The sequence below is a fragment of the Saimiri boliviensis genome, chromosome 20 (genome assembly GCF_048565385.1).
Source record: "Saimiri boliviensis isolate mSaiBol1 chromosome 20, mSaiBol1.pri, whole genome shotgun sequence".
Taxonomy (NCBI): Eukaryota; Metazoa; Chordata; class Mammalia; order Primates; family Cebidae; genus Saimiri; species Saimiri boliviensis.
The window spans coordinates 3,051,565-3,060,643 of record NC_133468.1 but is presented as its reverse complement, the minus strand read 5'-3'; the positions used below and the strand labels follow the sequence as shown (position 1 = coordinate 3,060,643).

The 9,079-nt window shown below is 53.8% G+C and overlaps 2 non-coding genes across 2 annotated transcripts; both read left to right on the top strand.

Moving 5' to 3' along the window:
* The first annotated feature begins 3 nt into the window (after nucleotides 1-3).
* TRNAT-UGU (transfer RNA threonine (anticodon UGU)) lies at nucleotides 4-76 on the top strand. The gene has a single exon. It is a non-coding gene; the product is annotated as a tRNA-Thr (tRNA).
* Nucleotides 77-3,076: 3,000 nt separating this feature from the next.
* Nucleotides 3,077-3,148, top strand: TRNAP-UGG (transfer RNA proline (anticodon UGG)). Its single transcript has one exon. It is a non-coding gene; the product is annotated as a tRNA-Pro (tRNA).
* The last annotated feature ends 5,931 nt before the right edge of the window (nucleotides 3,149-9,079 follow it).

Sequence of the window (9,079 nt, the reverse complement as noted above, 5' to 3'; positions counted from 1 at the left end):
GTTGGCTCCATAGCTCAGGGGTTAGAGCACTGGTCTTGTAAACCAGGGGTCGCGAGTTCAATTCTCGCTGGGGCCTGCTTCTGCTTTTGTTCCTTGAAAAACAGTGGAAGATGCGCGAACCTACTCCTGCCTTCCTGGGAGGCGGAACCGTGGCGGAGTGACTTTGTTCACCTCCCAGGTACCCGCCGCGGAAGGCTGCTTCCCTGCCGTTTTCTCATCTCCTGAGGAGTCAGACCCGCTGCGGGCTTCCTTTTTCATCACGGGTTCACGAGCCCCGCGCGCCCTCTCTCCGCGACCCCGCTCACTTAGCGTCTGCGCGCGCTCGCCGGGAGCGTTTTTCCCTTCCCCTCCGTTCTTCCCGCTCCTGCCAGGGACTCGCCTTTGTGTCTCTGTCCCTCTCTCCGGGGGGAGACGACGGCACTACCGCGCCCCTTCCCGCCTGGCGTGTCTGTGGCGTGCTCCCCGCGCGCGCTGAGCGTGGGGTCCACAGCTCCGCGCCTGGCGGCTCCGCGCCCTCGGCCTCCGGGTCCCCGCGGCCTCCGCGCTGCAAGCTCTGACTCCTCTCCGTGCGTTAACACAGAGGAGCGCGGACGGCCGTACTTGTGACCCGGGCCTAACGGCTCTCCCTGCCAAGATTCGCTTTCAAGCCTTTAGAAAAAACTTATTTTAAACAAAACAGACACCGAACGAATGCTGGCCTTCCGACTGATTCACTCCTGCTGTTACGCGAGGAGTGGAAAGGGAGCCCGAGGCCTCCGCGAACAGTGGGGGCGCGCCCGGGCGCAGGAGGGGCCCCCGGGGCTCTCGGGACCGCCCGCGCCTGGGTCTTTCCCGCGAGGCTCACTCCGGGGCCTGAGCACAGGCGGAGGCGGCCCGGCCCCTCCGCGCACGCCCCCGTCGCAGGCGCCCCCTCTCCAGCGGAAGGGGCCTCAAAAAGCCGTGAGCGAGTCCCCGTCGCACGTGGGGCCGCGGCCTGTACAGGCGCCACTCCGGGGTCGCTCAGGGTTCGAAAACTTCGTGTCCGGTGCACCAAAGACGAGAAAACCGCTCGCAGCCGCCTCGGTAGAGACCGGAGCGGTGACCGCGTGGACTGGGTGGGGAGGAGGAGCGAGCGGGGCCTGCGGCCCCGGCCGGGAGGACGCGCTTCCCTCGGTCACCCACGCCCGCTTCGGTCCGGAGAGCCGAGACTGCGGTCAAGGCCGGGAGGGATTCGCTCCGCGCAGGGCGGGAGCCCACCGGCACATGGCGGCGCCCGCGCGCCTGGGGCCGCTCGGAAACTCGTGGATCCCGCATCGCCTGCCCCGCAGGAAGATCACCCTACTTTAGAAGTCAGGCCACGGGGACCAGCAGCGAGCTACGATACCCTCGGGACGGAAACCGCGGGCTCCCAGGGTGCGTGCGTGCGCTTGTGCGTGGGGGTGTTGGCAGGCAGACCGCACAGTCAGCGGACACACAGGTGGGCGAACCTCAGGCCTCGCATTCTGGGGCGTTCAAAGCCTGGGCCCCACAGCCGCTCCCATGCCCTCACTGGTCACCTGGCCGAATTCGATGGCATCCAGGTGAGGGGCCGAGAGGTCTTCCACGCTCGCGCTCCTGTCCAGGTGGCGCTGGTGGAGGCGTGGCTGCGAGGCTTGGGACCAGGGAGAGCTGTCCCGGGCGGGGCGGACCCAGGGCCGTTTAATCGGAAATGTCCACATTTCATCTGAAACGCTCACGGTGGGAAGAGCCGCGGCATTCAGGAGAGTCCAGCGTGGAGAGGCGGAGAGGAGGCGCGAGGGCAGCGGCGGGCGCAGGCAGAGCAAGATCGCGGAGACAGCGAATGGAAAAATGAGCCTTGGGTCCCCGGAGTCGCTTAACCACCATCCCACGCTGTTTTACAGCAAATGTCTCTTTTAGTGACACAAAAATAAACCTGTGACTGAGCGCTGAGTAGATTATCGCGAATTTTACAGCAGGGAATCCCAGACACTTTTTTTTTTTTTTTTTTTTTTTTTGAGACGGAGTTTCGCTCTTGTTACCCAGGCTGGAGTGCAATGGCGCGATCTCGGCTCACCGCAACCTCCGCCTCCTGGGTTCAGGCAATTCTCCTGCCTCAGCCTCCTGAGTAGCTGGGATTACAGGCACACGCCACCATGCCCAGCTAATTTTTTGTATTTTTAGTAGAGACGGGGTTTCACCATGTTGCCCAGGATGGTCTCGATCTCTTGACCTCGTGATCCACCCGCCTCGGCCTCCCAAAGTGCTGGGATTACAGGCTTGAGCCACCGCGCCCGGCCCCGAGTCACTATTTTTACTAATAAATAAACCAGTGTAATTAAAGCGCGCTAGGCGAGAGTAGGTCCGAGGCGAAGGAAGAGGAAGGCGCCCACCCAGCTGGAGACCCCGGCTTTGCCCTGTGCTGGAGGCGGCCCGGGGACAATCCCGAGAGAACGCGGTTAGGGCCAAGAGCCAGGACCCCGGCCCCTGCACCCCGGGAGCGCGCGCGCGGGTCCCAGCCTCGGAGCTGTGCAACAACCCAGGGGCCCGAGTCACCACCAGAAGACAGAGTTCCCGGTTATCGATCGTTTCTGCCCTACACTTCCCTACATTTCCTGAACATTTTTCAAATTCTTTTCCTAAGACGATAAAGAGCCCCCGCCCCTGGTTTCGCTTCGCTCCTGGCAGCTACTGATACAGCGGGTCCGGCGCTCTCTCCCGAGCGCTCCGGCTCTGCCAACCTCTGCGTCCTGCCCCTGGGCCTCAGGATTTGCGCCTTTCTCGGACTTCCCCGGGAAGGGGCGCCCAGCCTGGAGGGCGGACGGACGCCCCTGCTGCTGCCCGAGCGGACCGACGGTAGCCAGGCGCTCATTCGGGTTCCGGGAGACCAGAGCAGGCAGGGCTGTGCCGAGCATTTACCCTGCGTCGAGCGACCGGCGGCCGAGGATGGAGGCGGAGGCGGAGATGAGCAGCGAGGACAGGCTGGGCTTGGACTGAGAGATCTTGAGAATTTTAAGCTGGCAGAAAAAAATCCGCTCTTCGGTGAACGGACCCATGAGCAGCACAATCATGGGAAGGTTCTGCGCCGCTCCCGGCAGCCGGCTCGTTGGTCTAGGGGTATGATTCTCGCTTTGGGTGCGAGAGGTCCCGGGTTCAAATCCCGGACGAGCCCACTCTTTTTCATTTCAACTAAATTTTGTGTTACTTTGACAGTTTTGCCCCACAACAGTGTCTAGTGGTGGCATCACCAAGATTTCCGGGAATGCTGGGGATTGGAAAGAATCGTGAATAAGAGACTAAGCAAGCCACCCCGGAACCAAGAGTTGCTATTAAGACTTTGGCCATAGACCCACACGCAGGTGTATGCTCTTGAGGGTTGTGGGGCTCTCCTTTCACAGCTAGAGAACACTCGTCTAACATTATGACAAGCTGGCAAGTTGTGGGTTTCTGTGGCATAGTGGCTATTACTCGTGTAACATGCAAAGGATCCCCGGTCTGAAACCGGAGGGAAACAGCTTAGAGTAAATTTTATCTCATCACACACTCTTACTACACTGGGGACTTAACCTAGAACACCCCACTGTCAATGTCCACCGGGTGCAGAGGCACTAAGAGAAGAGGGCACCTACTCTTTTGCTTTCCAGCCTCAACCACCCGTACTTCTAAGAACTCAACCCACCTTCACTTGCTGTGGACAAACTCATCACAGAGCGCATCCACTCGACAGCTGCACGCTGCCAAATGGAACCTCAGATCCTGAGTAAATGCGGGGCCCATTACTCCTTTTATAACTTACAGGGCAGAAAAGTGACTCAACGACAGCAAACTGGCAGCGGTGGTATTCAAACCCACGCCCCTGAAGGGACCGGAGCCTTAATCCAGTGCCTTACCCCGCTCGGCCAGGCTACCTCACCACAATGACACATTTACATGTTTTCCTTCTGTATAAAGTGTCCCAAGGGGCTCTGGGCCAACAGGGCGTTGGGGTGAATCCACAGGGAAGACCAAGGCAGGATGCGTTCCCCCAAATCCCCTGGCTGGGAAATGGCTCCGTCGGGGAACTCACACACAGGATTCTCAAAGCGCGGGCCTCAGGATCTGCTTTGGGAAGGCCGCTCAGGAAGCCACTGCCGGCCCCCTTTGGGGAATGGGCTCCAGAGCAGGGGAAGACTTCTACACTCTCACTTCAAAAAATCAAAAACAAATACAAAGAAAAATAAAAACCTAAAGGAAAACAAGCAAAAAACCCCAGCCTAGGTAACATGGCGAAACTCCATCTCTACAAAAGATAGAAACATTAGCTGGGTGTGATGGTGTGTGCCTGTAGTCCCAGCTACTCAGGAGGCTGAGCCCTGGAGGTCTTGGCTGCAGTGAGCCGCGAGCGGAGATCACCCCACTGCACTTAGTCTAGGTGACAAAGCAAGATCCTGTACCAACCAAACAACAAAACAAACAGAAACCCCAACAATAACAACGAAACAGACAACAGGCTGGGAGTATTTATTTATTTATTTATTTACTGAAACGGAGTTTCGCTCTTGTTACCCAGGCTGGAGTGCAATGGCGCGATCTCGGCTCACCGCAACCTCCGCCTCCTGGGTTCAGGCAATTCTCCTGCCTCAGCTTCCCGAGTAGCTGGGATTACAGGCACGCACCACCATGCCCAGCAAATTTTTTGTATTTTTAGTAGAGACGGGGTTTCACCATGTTGACCAGGATGGTCTCGATCTCTTGACCCCGTGATCCACCCGCCTGTGCCTCCCAAAGTGCTGGGATTACAGGCGTGAGCCACCGCGCCCGGCCATATGTATTGATTTTATGAGTCATGAGCAGAAACGTTCTTAGCAGCTTCGTTCATAATAATTCACATCTGGAAACAGTCCAAATGCCCACCATCTTTGTACTGGATGAGTAAAATTGTATATAGCCTTATATGGGATAATTATAACACCGATAATGAGCTTATTGCTGCAAACAGCATGACTGGATTTCACTAACATCAATATTGTGCAGATGCAGCCAGACACCAATGATCTCCATTCTGTTGATTTCGCATATGACATTCAGGCATGAGCCAAACTAATTTATGGTAACGGAAGTTAAAAATCCTGTCACTTGGGAGAAGGAGGTGCAGGTACTGAGCTGCAAGGGATATGAGGAAACTTTTTGTAATGCTGGAAATATTCCTTTTAGATCTCAGTGATAGGTACACCTGTGTGTGCACATGTGTACAAGCAAGTGTATTCAATTCACACTTAAGATCTCTTAGTTGGAAAGGCTATTGTATTAGATTTTACTAGTGTGTAACAAATTGCCACAGATTTAGTGTCTTAAAACAGCACAGATTTATTATCTTGCATTTTGTGGGGTACAGGTTAGCAAGGTCTTCTACTGTTACCGCAGCAAGTTGTGGTATCAGTTGGTTATTGGTGCAGTCTCGTTTGAGGCAGGGGGTTCTCTTCCAGCCTTTCTGGTTGTTGACAGAATGTGTTTCTTTGTGGCTGTGGGACTGGAATCTTCCGTTTGCTTGCTGGCTATCAGCTGAGGGCCACTCTCAGCAACCAGAGGCCCCTTTCCTTGAGGCCAGCAGTGCACAGTTTCTGGCACTTCACCTTCTTTTAAAGAGCTCACCTGATTAAGTCAGACCCACCCAGGAGAATTTCCCTTTTAATCAATCACAATCAACTGACGAGGGACCTCAGTCACAGCCGCACAATCCTTTGTTCCATAAAATGTGACATGGTTGTGGGAGTGACATGCTGTCATGTTCACTCAGAGGCAGGTGGTCTACAGGGCGTGTGCATCAGGGTGGGAATCTTGGGGCCATCTCTGAGTTCTCCCTATGACAGTTACAGGCCTGAGAACCGAAAACAGTAGAGTCTCTCAGCAGAGCAGGCTTTCCTACATGTCTTTGTTTTTGTAACTTGTTGAAAGATGCCCCTGGGATGGGATGAGGGGGAGTCCTGTCCTTCCTCCTTGCTGTGTGGCACGCTGGCTTCCTGGGTCCCCTTGGCATCCTCAGGCTAGGTGAGCACACCATTGTGTTGCACCAGGGTGATCGGGAGACAGAGGCGGCTTCTATCAGAGCTCAGCCCCCATGGTGCTTTCGGAGCTCATGCCAGACGCCTTTTCTGTCCCCTCCAGCCTGCTGTTTCAGTTCCTGATGAGTTCCTGTTTGTTGTTTAGACACTAAACATTTTTCATTAACGTGCTCACTATGGAATAATGAGACACATCTAAGAAGAAAAAGTAGCATTGCCAGGCGCGGTGGCTCAAGCCTGTAATCCCAGCACTTTGGGAGGCCGAGGCGGGTGGATCACGAGGTCGATAGATCGAGACCATCCTGGTCAACATGGTGAAACCCCGTCTCTACTAAAGATACAAAAAATTAGCTGGGCATGGTGGCGCGTGCCTGTAATCCCAGCTACTCAGGAGGCTGAGACAGGAGAATTGCCTGAACCCAGGAGGCGGAGGTTGCGGTGAGCCGAGATCGCGCCATTGCACTCCAGCCTGGGTAACAAGAGCGAAACTCCATCTCAAAAAAAAAAAAAAAAAGAAGAAGAAAAAGTAGCATAAATGAGCTTAAAGAACATGAAAAGCACCGTCAACCATGCCACACATATTGCTAATATTTTGTTTTAGAGCTTTGTAGATTATTTTAATGGATACTTTAACTTATTTGTCTTTTGAGGCAGAGGGTGGGGTTTATGATATTTAGCTGAAGGTGGGCTCGAACTCCTGGGCTTGATGGATCCTCCCACCTCAGCCTCCTGAGTAGCTGGAATTATAGGACTGTGCCACCCCACTCAGCTCTACAAGCTATGTCATTTATTTATTTATTTATTTATTTATGAAACAGGGTCTTGCTCCGTCACCCAGGGTGGAGTGTAGTGGTGCAAACACAGCTTACTGCAGTCTCGACCTCCTGGGCTCCAGTGATCCTCCCACCTCAGCCTCCGGAGCACCTAGACCCACAGGTGCACGCCACCAGGCCCGGCTACTTTTAGTATTTTATGTAGAGACGCGTTTCACCATATTGCCCGGGTTGGTCTCGAACTCCTCTTGCCTTGGCCTCACAAATTCTGGGATTACAGGCTTGAGCCACCACGCCAGGCCGAGCTATGTTTTTCATAAGAATACTTTGCATTGCGTTTGGTAACTTGCCTTTTCAAAAAGACTTCATTTCGCTAGAAAGATTCCCTGGTAAAAAGAAAAACCTCAACAAAGGTACTGTGATGCCATTCATTTCTACATTTCATTTTTCACTTTTATTAAACTGTAAACAAAGAACCATAGGCCACGCGGGGGTAGGGGTAGGGGCAGGGGTCGCCCTTCAAAAGACAACCCGTGGGCCCATAAGACCGTGCTTTTTCGTAACGGTTTACAGTTCCCTGTGAGGACCGTCAGATGCTCTCTGAGGAGTGCGGTTTTAGGCGACTCTTTCTGGATTTTTGGGTCAGTGCCGCACACGTCACCACTTTGGGGCGCTCGGGACTCCACCTTCGCGCCGCTCTGGTCCTGGCGGGTGCGCGATGCAGGCTTGGCGCTGTGCAGACCGCACGGCCCGGGGTCGGTCGCCCGGGGATCTCGGGGAGCAGATCTTGCAGGGCCAGGAGCAGCGGAGCCCGGGCCCAGTGCCGCAGGAGGAGCGGAGACCTGGGCCTGCCGGAACTCCCTGTATCCCTCAACCAGACTCGGGGCAGGACTGTTATCGGGGGTAGAAAAAACAGCCCACAACACCGTTTTTCCTGTTCCAGAGTTTGGAAGAACTCTAGGTATCTAAGCAGTCACTGTGGTTGGACATTTAGATTGAGATTTCCCCCCCATTGCAAGATTATCCTTGTGGTTCAATCTGTGTATAACATCATAATGATTATACAGAGAAATAAATATCTAGTACAATTAATGGACCAAAATTCTGTGACTTTTAAAGTTACACATTGGCTAATGACTCTCCGGAAAGTGCCAGAAAATTACTGAAGTGTCATTATCTGGGGTACATACCCGTCGTCTCATGGCCATGGGGAAAACAGGCCGCAAAGACATAAAGAGTGGGGTTTAGAGCTGAAGTTTAATACGCGACAGAGAGAGAAGAGCTCTTGGTATCAGACAGGGGTCTCGGAGAAATGGGTTGCCGGCTTTGTGGTGAAATGCGGCAGGTTTTATAAAAGAGCTTGAGGAGGCCATGTCTGATTTACATAGGGCCCCAAAGATAGGTCAGATCAGGTGTTTCATTTGCATAAGGGGAGAAAAACTGGTTAGGGCTAGGTGTCATTTGCATAGGGTGGGAAAAGCTGGCTGCCCCCCAACCCCAATCTTTATTAGGCAGATGGTTCTCTACCTGCCCTAGGCCATGTTGCCTGTTTCTGTACTGCACTCTTGGGCGACAAAGGAAAGGGAAGATGGAGCTTCTGTGTTGAACATACCTGGTCCCAGGTAGCCCTTTTCTGTTGGCTCAGCTACCGGCATTCACCCGTGCCAGCTTCCAGCTGGCTTATCTATGTTTGCAGCTCAATTTTTCAGGATGCTCTTTGCTGGAAAAGAAATGACTTTGGGGCTGCTTTTCGTTAAAAGGGAAATTCTGCTGAGGACTCTCTTGCCCTTACTATTGTTAGGTATAGTGAACTCCAAGTTTCTCTTCAGAGAATCAGCAAGTCAGTATGTTCAGCTCTTATTCTAAGGGCTGGGAGTGGTGGCTCACACCTGTAATCCCAGCACTTTGGGAGGCCAAGGCTGGCAGATCACCTGAGGTCCAGCAGTTGGAGACCAGCCTGGCCAACCTGGTGAAACTCCGGCTCTATAAAAAATACAAAAAAAAGTTAGTCAGGCATGGTGGTGGGCACCTGGAATCCCAGCTATTTGGGAGGCTGAGGCAGGAGAACTACCGGAACCCAGGAGGCAGAGGCTGCAGTGAGCTGAGATCCTGCCATTGTACTCTATCCTGGGCGACAAGAGCGAGACTCCATCTAAAAAAAAAAAAAGTCTATTTTAAATTTTTTGTTACAGCGTGAGGTGAAAATAAAGGTTAACATATATTTTTGACCCCCCCCCCCACTTCAACCTCCCAGAGTGCTGGGATTACAGGCGTGAGCCACTGCGTTTG